Consider the following 13,814-nt stretch of genomic DNA (forward strand, 5'->3'; position numbering starts at 1 on the left):
ATTGTTAATCTGCTTTACATTTTTGATGTCATATTGTACTTTCATTTTGTATCCCCAATTGCATCTTTAAACTAGAAAAGGCCAAAGACACTGTAAGTTATTTATTCATAGTTATTTTAGTCTTTAAAACTGGAAATAGGATGATACTTGCATTACTTTCCATACTATATAACAATTGCCCTAAAATTGGTGATTTTAAACAACTTATCTCACAGTTTCTGTGACTAGGAATCTAGGCAAGCCATAGTTGTGTCCTTTGCTTTAGGGTCTCTTATGAGGCTGCGATCAGGGTGCCAGCTAGGGCCACAGTCTTCTGTGTCACAGTCCATTTGGGGCAGGATCTACTTTTAAGTTCACTCATTGGTTGGTTAGTTGTTAAGATCCCATTCCTCATGGGCTGTTGGACTAAGGGCCTCAGTTCCTTGCTAGCTATTGGCTGGAGGCCACCCTTAGTTCCTTGCCACATGGCCCTTCCAACATGGCAGGTTGCTTTATCAAATTGTGCAAGCCAAGAAAGACAATAGAGTCCAACAAGACTAAGTCACAGTCTTTGTAACCTAAGCACAGAAATAGCATCCTTTCACTTTTGTTACATTCTATTAGAAGCAAATTACTAGGTACAGCCCATACTCAAGGGCAGGCGATTACACGAGGGCATAACTACCAGGAGGCAGGGATCTCTAAGGGCCATCTGTTCCATGGCTGCCTACCACAATACTTAATCAGAAAAACTTTTTTCTAATCCCTTTTTTACATAATGAAGAGACTGGTTTAAAAAATTTCTTTACAAATCTCAAAGTCCTTTTCATCATACATGAAAAATATGACATTTAAAAATTCAATTACTGGTTCAACACAATCTAGATTGAAAGAGGAACGTATCTTCAGAACTTCAGTTTACTAAAAAAGTTATTTATGATATTGGAAAATGAGCAGTACAAACATTTAAGCAAAGATTGTGTAGCTCAAGCCACAAAAGAACTGTTGTCTGACATTTGAAATGAAAAAGAAAAAACAGGTTAGAGTACAAATAGGCATCAGTGACTTCCTAATAGGGATGATGCAGAGGGCACAGGGAAGTGAGAGGTGAGAGGATTGATGGGGTAAAGACTCTAGGTTGGGAACTCACCAGAACGTACTCACTCCATCCTGGTTAAATGTTACCTTGCCTCATTCTACTTCTCTTAACTGCCTTCCCTTTGTAACCTTGTAGACTCTAGGTTGCTGTTATATGGCGACAATTTTTTTAGATTCTCTCCACCAGGGAACACCTAATTCTCATGGCTGGTAATATGTGCTTGTTTTCATTGGCACCTGAGTGCTTCTCTGCTGCCTGGGAGCTCCAGGAATTAGCTAGCTGGTCAGGGTTAATATCTCATTCAAATTTTCTTCCAAGGGATCCCACATTTGCAGCACATGCATTTTAAAAGACACATACTCTTTCGTGAAGCAGGAGAAATAAGTTTGGCAACAGATAAAACATGCTCCTATAGGCCCTTCCTCTATGTTTGCACGTACCAGTGTGGTTTTACATTTGGTTTGTGCCAGTGAGATCATTTTCATATTCCAAGGAACTGCTTCATAGTGTTCTCAAGAAAACTGAAGGGCACAAAACATCTCATGAGCAGCCACTGTTTTGTGGACTTCGAAGTAAAGTTTATCTAAGAAATTTTATGCATGATGAAGCTACACTATGTAGAGTTTTTTTGCAGAAGCCATGAGCCAGCTTGCCTATGAATTATTGTTAGACGATTTGTAAACAACTGAGATACTGCTTTTCATATCATATACATGCAACACCTTTCAGGGGACAAAGCTGTCTTCCAGTTTTTATTCCTTTAAGAGAAAAGCCAAAAGAATGCTAGAGCCATTTTGGAAGGTTTGGCACCCCCCAACCCCACACAATACTGTTGACAGATAGTGAAAGGATGAAAGGATTCGGGTCTCTTACAGGCCTTTCTGTGCTAGGAACCATGCTTTCTTAATTCTTATCTAAGCCTTTGAGATAGCAATTATCCCAAATTGCTGGTAAGGAATTTGATAAAACTGAGTCTCTGAGAATTACATGCTAATGGTCATCAAGTTAATAAGTAGAGGAATTCATATTTACTAGCCCAGTTTTGGCTGAACTCAAAACCCATAATCTTTCTACTGTGCCATGCTACTTGTGTTAGCATGTTATTTTTTTAGATTTATTTCTGGTGTCCTGGCCCACATCTTATTGCTCAATTTCTTGCTTTATTTTTTCCTAATCTGAGTGCTTTAGCAACTTGAAAAACCTAAAACTTATATTCTTCTCATCTTGCTTTTCCCACCAACAAAAAAGGCGAAATACAGCACATATTTTAAAAATAGAATTCTTCTTGTTTATGCAAACATTACTTACCTGAGAGCTAAATGTGGAGAGAGATAAGAAAGAGAAAAGCAGAAGGTTTTGAAATGCTAATTGGGAAACAACAAGAAATGTGGGTCTTTGACATTATGCTATATATTCAAAATGCACAAATGATTTGTGGTCAGCTATGCAGGGAAATGCTGTTTAGGATTAGGCTGAACTGGGCTCTAACTGGGTGGAGGAGTTCATCTGCTGTGCCAAGAATCAGTGATCTTGGCTTATAGTTGCCTCTTATCTCTTTGATATGTAGTGCTTAGGTCTCTTAAGATCAAGGATGGCCTTTAGAGTGAAGTGCCTTTTCTTCCTCACTGCCAGATAGAAAGCTGTTCCAAACCTACATATATGACTACAAATGTCAGAAGTACATTATGTGATGTACACTTACCATTGTGTTTGCGGGGAGATATCAGGAAAGAATAAAACCCGATTCTAGTACACATTCTAGAACACATGTTTGAAAATGCAAAATAAATTTTATTGATTTTTCTGCTGAGTTCAGAATACTGCAAAGACCTGCTGTCATCTTTGTCAATTATCTTCCCTCCATGACATCTCTGTGAAGTAGATACACTAGAGTGATTATCCATCTGGTCACTTATATTGACTGTTAATTGACCTGAATGATGGTTACTAAGCAATTGCTGGTAAGAAAGTACTCCTCATTCTGATATGATGCGACACAGAGGGAGTCTCTTTTAGTTTTAAACCTAAGATTCCTCAGTTATCCTTCCTCAAAGTTTGAGTTTCTAAGTCAAGAAGTATTTTAAAAACAAATAGGTAGTAGATGAAGATTTTGAAGAGTAAAATATCTGGACATGCTATATTGACCACCTACAAATAAAAGCTAAAATTTAATAGGTTTTAAATTTGGGAATGAGGAAACCAAATGCAGGATATAAGAAATCCATAGCATGTATAAGAAAAAAAAAAAGTTGTAGTCGACAGCTCAATGGAAGTAGGTTGGTGATGTGTTAAATAATCTTGAGCTGCATTAAAACACATATAGGGCCCAGAGCAAGGGAGGAGAAAGTTTTGTTCCAATTTAGCACCTCATTATAAGAGTGGGCAATGGTCAGCTTCTATAGGTGAGACACCAGGATGCAGCTCAGAACTATACTGGAAATGGATATTATAATGTGGAAAAATAAGATTTTGTATTATTTGTTAATGTAAATACCTGTATGCAAATTATCCCAAAGAAATCTACTTTTGCAAGAGAATCTTCACAGTTTATGTACTGTACTGATTACTTTAATTATAACCGATCGATGAAATCACAGTTAACAGGTTACTTACTACAACTTTGATGAAAAAATTCACGCATCCCAGCCGCTGGAGGTTGTCTATTCTGAGGGCCTTCCTGACATCATCTCTGTTGGGTCTTCACAGTAGCTGAGACTTAGGGGAGGACTCAGAGCCACTGAGTTACTTGCCCACAGCTACCAGCCTGTGCAGGGCAGAGATTCAAATCCTGAGGAAATGCCTCCAAACCCAGCCCTGACTAGCTCACCTGGGCCTGGGGTGAGCTAGAAGGAGAAGGGATGAGCTAGAAGTGTCCGTAAAGGGGAGGCTGCGAAAAGGATAGGGGAGGAGAAAGCTGCTCACAAGACCAGATAAACGGAAACCCCTTTCTCTCAGGGTCCAGTTGGACATTCTGCCACCTGAGGGTATGGGGACCCAGTCATATTCGATTCGTAGGAATGGAGCATGCGGGTGCCCAGAATTTCAGCTGCCTCATGATAGCCCCAAATTCAGTTACCAAAAGAACCGAGCCCATAAAATCTTGAAGGGAAGGCCTGCTCCACCTTCGCCCAACCATTTGAGAAGCAATGGAGAAGGGAGCTCCATCTCTTTTAGAGGAAAGCCGAGAGCTGAGCCCAGCCCTGAGGACATTCTGGGTTAAGGGGTACCAATCTGCAGGAAGCAACAAATTGCATGGGCTATGAAAATCACCTTTGTTTTTTGGGAGTAAATCACCTGGACAAAGAAGTCAGATTATCCAGGTCTAAATGTTGCTTTGACACTTGAAATATTAAAGAAAATAGAAAGAAAGAAGGGGAAAGTGGAAGGAAGAAAAAAAAGAAAAAGAAAATATTCACTTTCAACAAAAAAATTTCAACAACTAACATTTATTCTCTATAACAAACAAACGTAGTCTCAAGGTTACCATTACTCTAGTTGAAAAATAACCATTAAAGTCTCTGAATATTACAGGAATACCATTTGGGCTTTTCAGACAACAACTTCATGATGACTAGATACAGAATATGTGTAATAAGCGGGTAAACATTCTGTAACCATTTCTCTGATATGCCTCCCCAAACCCCAAGAAGGAGGGACCAGCAATCTTAGTAATTTTACCCTTATACAAAACAGTCTTTTCTAGATTTCCAATAACGTTATTCAGAATTATGGCTGATTAGAACTACCACTTTAATTAGGCTGAATCACATTATTTAGGGCTTATAAGAACTATAGTAATAATGATTTCCCTGTAAGGCAGGTAAAAATATCTTGTTTTAGAGATGAGAAAATAGGTTAAATAAATTGCCCAAGGTCACAGAGTAACAGAACTGAACCCAAGTCTGTCTAACTTTAATGCTTCTCTAGCTTTCTTTAGAAACCTGAAAGACCACCAATGGGTAGAAGACAGATTTTATTTCATCATGAGAAAGAACTTTTTATTCATTACAGCTGTCCTAAGGTGGCTGGCTGCCTTGGAAGTGGAGTTGCCAGATAAAATACAGGACACCAGCTAAATGTGAATTTCAGATAATGATGAAAATTTTTTTTAGTATAAGTAAGTCTCAAACATTGCATAGAACATTTTTATATTAAATATTGTTAATTGCTTATCTGAAATTCAATTTTAACAGAGCACCCTGTATTCTTATTTGCTTAATCTGGCTACCCTATTTGGGAAAGATTGTGTTTTCAGGTGTGGCAGATTAAAAACACTGATGATCACATGGAAATACAGTATTGAAGATCTGAAAGTCAGAAGTACAGTTGGAATTGTATGGAGAGTGGGATCTGATTTCATCATCTTCCTGGGTTTCTCCATTGAGTCCTGAGCTGGCCTAGGTGTTGGAGAGGAATCGAATGACTCTACAGTCCGTGGCTTTGAGGAACAGTGGCTTTGTAGGGTCTTTCCATTTTCTTCATTTCTTCTTCCTTTGGCAGCATCATCTCACTGCTCTCCAGCCCCAGCAGGTGCAGGGGACAGTGAAGAGTGCAAAAGAAAACAACATTTTGCTCCTTATTAATATTTCTTAAACTGTGTTGGAAATCCTTGGAAACACATCTATATGAAGGATTATGTTCCTACCAAGAATTCTGGAATTGTCACCAACAAGATGCAATATGTCCAATATATTTTCTGCTTTGTTCCCAAAAGAATAGGTATTGAAAGTATTCTTCTTAGAGATGGGGATTAGGATAAGTAACTTCTGGCAGACCCTCCAAATCACATAAGAAGATATGTTAAAAGTTGGCCTTATTTTGAAGTTGATGAAACCATTCTTGTGGAAGCGTTTTTTAATGTTTCTGAATAAAGCACTTTAGGAGAATTCTTCCTTAATGGATGTCTTATAGCCCATAGAATTAATGACCTGTCTCGTGAAATCCTTAAGTAGCTGCATGCTGATAATTGACAGATAATGAAAGTTCAACTGAGGCCCCTTTCGAAGTTGGTTCTCCCACGCAGTGTGATCTGTTTACTGGAGACTGTTGTTAAGACTGTAAAAAACAATCCCTGTCTGGATGCCAGAGGAGAATGCAGGGCTGCCTGAGGCATGAAAAATCAGTCGTGCCTGTGCTTGGTGGTAGCAACGTTTCTATAGATAGATTTTTAGGTTACAATGATGGGAAATGCTTGAAAATGCCCTCAGAGAGCCATCATGTTTTGGGAACTAATATATAAGAAAAATACCCAGTTTTATGAAATGTTTTTATTATTTTAACTGGTTGGATACCTGCTTGTCATCAAAATAAGATTCTGTTGATATTCCCTACCCAGATCGAAACTGAAAAAGTCTGACAATACAAGAGAGAAAATTTCAAAATATAATTTTAGAATGCCTCTCTAAGCAAGACACCAAAAAATTCCAGTCAAAAAACACACTGGGGGAAATATTATGGTGGCAAAGAATAAAATTTTCTTAATAAATACGAAAACACAATTCATAATAGAAGAATATAAATGGCCAATTCTTCTCAAATCTAAGGGTTATGAGATCACATTTTCCCCTAATAGTCTGGCAAATATAGAAAAGTCTGATTGTGCACAGTGTTGGTGAGAATGTGGTGGAAACGCCCTATTAATGCACCATTATTAAGAGCAGAAATTAAAGTAGCCTCTATAGGAGACAACTTGGCAATGTCTACCAGGGCTTTACGTGCACATACCCTTTGATTTAGCAGTACTAGTTCTGGAAATGCATCCAACAAGAAAGTGTACTACCCTGGAATAATTTTCCAGGAAAAATAATATTCTGCTCACCAGACCCAATTTGCTTTGCCAGCCAAAGTTCCCAGTGATGAATTAGCATTGCCTGGTGGAAGAAGGAGAGAGAAATGGAGAGAGAGACCGTATCTTTGGTTTTAGTCCTGCACGAATGCTGGTCGAGCTGAGCTGGAGTCCAGAGTTAGTGTACAGTTTGTAAACTGAATCTCCATAGAGAAAGCCGGTTCATCAAGGTGGGAGTTGGGGACCCTACATTTCCATATGGGGAGAGAGAACGCCTATGTTCATTAACTCCTCTTGCAAAGAGTGACCTATGAGGCACTCCGGGATTCTTCCTCTTTAAAGCTGATTTTTAAAGCTGCTTTGTTGCTCTTTTCCTTGTGAGCCTTATGTTCCCTGATCCTCCAGTGTGACATGGTCTTTACTCCCTACTGGGACCATAGTTCCCTTCATATATAACATGCAATTCTCCAAGTATATTTTTATTCCCCCAATCCTCTATATTCTTCCATCCTCAGCAAATGCTGGGCTTCATGTAGTCCTGTGCAGAGTGGCATTCCACTGTCTCCTGCTCTGGAATTCTTAGGCCTTTGCAGCTTGTCTCCTAGGAGTGTTTCTCTTTAATCACACATTTGTCTCAGCCAAAGACAAATGGACACAGCAGACACTTGGAATGATGCCACCATTCATGTGTCTGTGAAACCCTAGGCCCCCACAGGCCCAGGAGGAATCAACCCTTGCTCTACTACCTCTTCTCTGTCCTCAGTTTTGCCTGTCCTTAGCTATTTTTTTAAAGATTTAGACTTTATTTTTAATAGGCGATACGTTTACTTGATTTAAAAATCAAAACTAAAAAGACTTATGCAAGAAGTCTCGGTCCCACTCCCGTCCATCCCATTTTATTAGTTTCATATTCTTCTAATGATTCTTGATATAAATGTGTGTATGTCTGTGTGTATATAAAAATACATATGTACACACACAACTACACACACACACACACACACACACACAAATAAAGCAAGACAAAAGAGATGTTAACTTTTTTCTCCCTTTCTTGGTCCAAAATATTTGCATATGATAGAAATTGTACTATACTTTGCTTTTTTATCTGAAAGTATCTGTGTATGTTTATACATTTTTATTTTTAATTGTGGCAAAGTACATACAACATAAAATTTACCATTTTAACCATTTTAAGTTTATAGTTCAGTAGTATTAAGTATATTCACATTATTGGTCACTCTATCTCTAGAACTCTTTTCATCTTGCAAAATTGAAATTCTGTACCCATTAAGGAACAACTGCCCACTTCCCCCTCCCCCAACATCTGCTATCCACCATTCTACTTTCTGCTTCTATGAGTTTGACTACTCTATATACCTCGTGTAAGTGGAAGCATATAATATTTGCCTTTTCGTGACTAGCTTATTTCACTTAGTATAATGTCCTCAAGCCTCATCCATATTGTAGCTTGTGTCAAAATTTCCTTCCTTTTTATGGATGAATAATATTTTGCTGTATGTATATGCCACATTTTGTTTATCCATTCATCGGTGGCCATTTGTATTGCTTACACTTTTTGGCTACTGTGAATAATGCTGCCGTACATGGGTATACAAATCTCTCTCCAAGACCCTGTTTTCAACTGTTTTGAGTATATACCCAGAAGTGGAATTGCTAGATCATATAGTGGTTTTACTTTTAATTTTTTTAGGAACCACCATACTGTTTCCCATAGTAGTTGCAACTTTTACCTTCCCATCTGCAGTTCACAAGGGTTACAGTTTCTCCATTCTCACCAACATTCATTATTTTCTGTTTTTGATGGTAGTCATCCTAATGGGTGTGAGGTGATATCTTATTATGGTTTTGATTTGCATTTCCCTAATGATTAGTGATCTTGAGCATCTTTTCATGTGCTTGTTGGCCATTTGGAATGAATACTCTGAATATTCAGGCCTTGAATAATTTACCGGCTTCAGTGGCAACAGAAACCATCGGGTCCCTTCTTTAAGCTATATCTTTCTCTGTAGTAGTGGGATATCCCATAATGTTTCATTTCCCTGCTCTGTTCAGCTGAACGTTTAAAAGCCTTCATCTGATTCTAAGGTTAATTCTTGCCCTTCTCTACCAGCTGTAAAGACACTGTTGAATCATGATGTTTTCATTACTTTAACTCTTTACATTCTGTCTGACACACTCCTCCAGATTCTGCAGGATGTGGGTACCACAGCGAGGAAGAAATGAAGTCAATAAGTTCTGGATCTGCTGAAAACTTCCATTTTTTTAAACAAAACCTGTGGACTAAAGAGATTTCCTCATCTCACGCTGAGATGTATTGTTATCCTGCTGCTCCCTGTCTGCCAGGTCTTACCTGTCCCTTGTAGGTGATCAATACTTTCACCCTCCCCAACTCTTGCACTCTGAAACTCATTTTCTAATGCCTGAAATAACATGTGCTGATATTCTCAACCTTTCTTTTTCAAATCTGCCTAAATCAGAGGTTCTCAATCTTGGCTGCACATTGGAACCAGCTAGGGAGGGTTTCCTAGCTGTCTGGGTTCCATGCCTAGAGGCTTTTCTTTAACTGGTCCAATTGCAGCCTGGCCTTGGGATTCCAATGTGCAGTCAGGACTGAGAACTACTGACCTAAATATTATGAACAATGAATTAATCTTATTGATAAATTTTACTAATAACTAATTAATTTTTCTGTCTCTCACTAGTATCCTAGATTGGCTCTTCCTGGGGGAGTTACCATAGTTAGCTTTCCTAGATTTTTTCCTTAGTTAATACATTCCAGGATTTCTCTATGAGCTAATCACAAGTTCTCTTTCTTAATTCTAATTGTAAAAGAAATGTGCCTCTTTTTATCTTTTATATTTCTCTAGCCTGTCAGGAACAGAGTAAAAGAAAATGTCTTCTCTACCCTACCCTCAAACTTTTTTTTATAGGCAGGAATACACAGTAGCAAATATTATATTCAAGGCTTGTTGGAAAACCTTTGGAGCCTGATTTCTATGATTCCAGAATTCTACTAAAAGTTATTTCTTTCTAAATACAGTCAGCTGGCATCTGCCATGTTAAAGACACATATGTAGTTGAAAAGGCAAGAAACTTATAAGTCTTGCAGAAAAAAATGGGTAGAAATAATAAGGGAGGAAGATTGGCAATTTGAACACTTTGAAACTAAATCAATCTATCTCTCCTGGGAAATTTCAAAATATTTCGGTCCTTGGTCAGGTCACATGCTCACTCTCAGATGCCTCACCTCTAGAATCTGTGACTAGTGTAACTCTCATTTCTTAAACTTGAGATGTTATTGAAAGTCATCTAATTATTCTACTATGAAGATGTAGGCATATTACACATTTTGTCCTTGATATTAATTAGGGCACGTGTTAATGATTACCGATAAGAGCTAGGGGGAAGACCTTTTCTCCAATGGTTCTTTTTCTGCAGTCATAGGAGCTGCTTTGTGGAAGTGGTCCTTTAGATTCTAACAGCAGCACTGGCTCATGCTGTTTGAGCCATACAAGGACAGATGGTGTCATGATAGATAAGCCTATAGGTACCAAGTCCTTGGGCCAGACCTCTCCTGGGAGTCAGAGGTCAATATGGTTCAGCAAAAAACTGAAATTAATCAAGATGCAATTAATTTCTAATTGGAGCCCTTTAACTGCCTTCTCTTGGAAGGAGTAAAGGATTGTCTAGCTGACAGTCTCTGCCATACCTTTGTGAGGCCCTTCTTTAATCTGCTTGGGCTGCTGCTATAAAACAATTACCATAGAGTGGCGTAAACAACAGACACCTATTTCTCACAACTCAAAAGGCTGGGAAGTTCAAGATCAAGGTGCTGGCTGATTTATTGCCTGGTGAGGTCCCACTTCCTGGTTTATTGATAATCGTCTTCTCTTTATATCCTCACAGAGAGCAGAGAAGCAAGCAGTCCTGTGTCTTATAAGGGCACTAATCCCATTATGAGGGCTCTATTCTCATGACCTAATTACCTCCCAAAGATCCTATCTCCTGATACTATCACACTGGGAATTAGAATTCAAAGATATGATTTTGGGGAGGACGTAAATAAGCAGTCTATAGCAGCCCTTCTCAGTACCTTAACCACTTCAGTGTCTGAGAATTTTATTGATATGTGTATCCACCACTGTCCATCCTCTAGCCTTCTTGACTACTCCTGGATCGACTGTCACTATGCCTAATGGACACTCCCAACAGTTTAAGTTAGACATACTCAACTGCCCACTATGTGCCCCAGACATCGAGTTTCTGCCTCTAGCTAAGCATTTTCTCAGGTTATACTGCTGTTTATGGCTCCTTAGTACCCGCCTCATTTTAGCAAGTCAGCTTAGGCTCAAGTTCCAGCCTTACTCTAGCCTCATCCTGCTATAGATGCAGATGCCTGTCCTTCATGGAGATGAAAAACATCAATTTGGGGCAAGGCTGTAGGATTCAGGTTCAAATTATGCTTAGCCATCTGTTATCTGTGAGATCTTCCCAAACCTTATTTCCTCAGGTACAAAAATTGAGAAAGAATAATTACCTCATAGGATTGTTATGAATTTTAGATGAGACAATCCACATAAAGTCCATTGTATATCATGAGTGCTCAATAAAATGCAATAAATGTTATTTGCATTGTTCAGTTGCAAGAAACATGAACAACTCAATCTAGCTCTAGAAACAATGAGGCTTGTTGAAAGGCTACAGAAGAATTTCACAGAATCTAGTTTCTATTGCAGTAGGAACAGACAGGTGTCTGGTAATTGCAAAGTCACAGACAACCACTAATTGGTTGATTCTGTTTCTGTCTCTCTCTCTCTGTGTCATTTCTGCTTTTTGCTACATGCCGATTCCTTTCTACTTATTCTCTTTGAGAACTACCTTTCTCAACTTAAAGCCTATTTCAGAGACTGCTAATTGTTTTCTAGTTTCCATTTGCCCCTTTTCCTTTTAACAACAGAGTTCTAGTATTTAGCTGAATACATGGCCCCCCAGCTAAAGATGATATTTTCTGGACACTCTTGCAGCTAGTTGTGGCCACCTGATCAATTTCTGGTTTGATGTGGAAGTACTGTGTGCAACTCTGATCATAGGGCAGAGGCATACTCCTTTCTCCATCTTCCTGTCCAGAACATGGATATGGTAGGGAGCTCTTATGGACCATGCAGCCCTAAGGATGAACAGACCACAAGATCAAAGGTGTCTAGGTTCCTAGCAATGAAGGGTTGTTGTATCAAGTATGGACGATTTCTGTTCAGATTATTAGCTGTGAGAGAAAATATCTGTTACCTGGAAGACAAAAACAACATCTCCTATCTTGTTTAAACTAATTTATTTTTGTTGTTATTACAAATGATTGAATCTGTGTCCCAATAATTGAATCATTTGCTCTCATTGGCTTGTGCACTGTAACCTCCCTTGACTCACAATTACCTTTAAGAGCAGGCACTCGCCATTGTCCAACTGACTCAGATTTTTAGTTTACATTTCTAAATTTTGATAATAAGGAATCTGATTGGCTAAGCTTGGATCAGTTATCTAGACTGGTCCAATCACCTGTGACGGTAGTTTTGGGGGCGTGGAGACGGGTTGTGTGGTAGGTACAGAGAGTTGTCCTATCCAAAGACTGTCAGTGTTGCAAGTTTATTAATAATAGAATATGGATGTTGAGATAATTATGGGCATGCTGAAACCCTAAGATGCAATGCCTATATCCAGAAAATAAGCTTTTGGTGATTAAAAAAAAAAAAGCTTCTAAAATGTGTTGAGAATCAGGAAAGATTCTGCTTGTTTAGGTTGGTATAATAATCACTGAACAAAATAAACATTTTGCACAAATAAAGAACTCAAATCATCAAAACTTCCTTCAATTATGTTTATCTATTGAATTGACAAAGCCTAAAGAGATACCTCTAGATTTTATATTTTTAGCCAAAATTAATCTGAATTAACCAAAAAAAAAAAAAATCAATATAATCATGTTCATACTTGGGTTACTCAAGATTTTTCTATCTGAGAAGTTTTTTAGCTGTGACATTGGCAAAATGATTTTTATAATAGTGTGATTAAAGTGGGTACAATAGGTACATTTAGCTCTTATAATTTCATATTTAAGTGTCACACTTAGCCTGTAGATCAACATCAAAGGACAATGTGAGATTACTTGGATTGGAACCCATAGATACTGACCATTTGGACCCATAGATATTCCAGGAGAAGAAGAGTTTCATTGTAAAATAAATCTGAAAAATATACTGCAAATTATAGTTCCGTCTTAGAAATTCATTTTATGCATAACTAAGCCTTCAACACATCCTAGTGAAATTAAATGTGTGACATCTGTTGAACATCATTCAATCTCGTGTTTCTCCAAAATTTCATATCGTGGAAAAGGGTATATGTATGTATGTATTAGCATTGGGAGGGACGAGTGCAATAATGATGCCATGGATAGAATTGTAAGAAACAAAGGTCAAAGTAGCTTAATCAGAGATGACGTTGCCTAAGAAAGACAAAATTTTCATGTTTTTAATCTGCGAAGGGATATAGACATGTTTAAATACAGATATACTTTGTTTTATTGCTTTTCATTTTATTCTTTGCAGATATTGCATTTTTTACAAATAGAAGGTAAGCAAAATATTACATCAAAAATATTACAACTTGCTGAAGGTTCAGATGATGCTTAGCATTTTTTAGCAATAAAGTATCTTTTAATTAGGGTATGCAGATTTTTTCAAAACAATGCTGTGGCACACTCAATAGATTACAGTATAGCATAAACATAACTTTTATATGCACTGGGTAACCAAAAAATTTGTGACTCTCTTTATTGCAATAGTCACTTTATTGCAGTGATCTGGAACTTCACCACAGTATCTCTGAGGTATGCCTGTAGAGAAAAAGATCTGAAGAGAAATGAATGTTAAC

The sequence above is a fragment of the Pteropus medius genome, unplaced genomic scaffold, assembly GCF_902729225.1.
Source record: "Pteropus medius unplaced genomic scaffold, Ma_sr-lr_union100, whole genome shotgun sequence".
In the NCBI taxonomy this organism is placed as follows: domain Eukaryota; kingdom Metazoa; phylum Chordata; class Mammalia; order Chiroptera; family Pteropodidae; genus Pteropus; species Pteropus medius.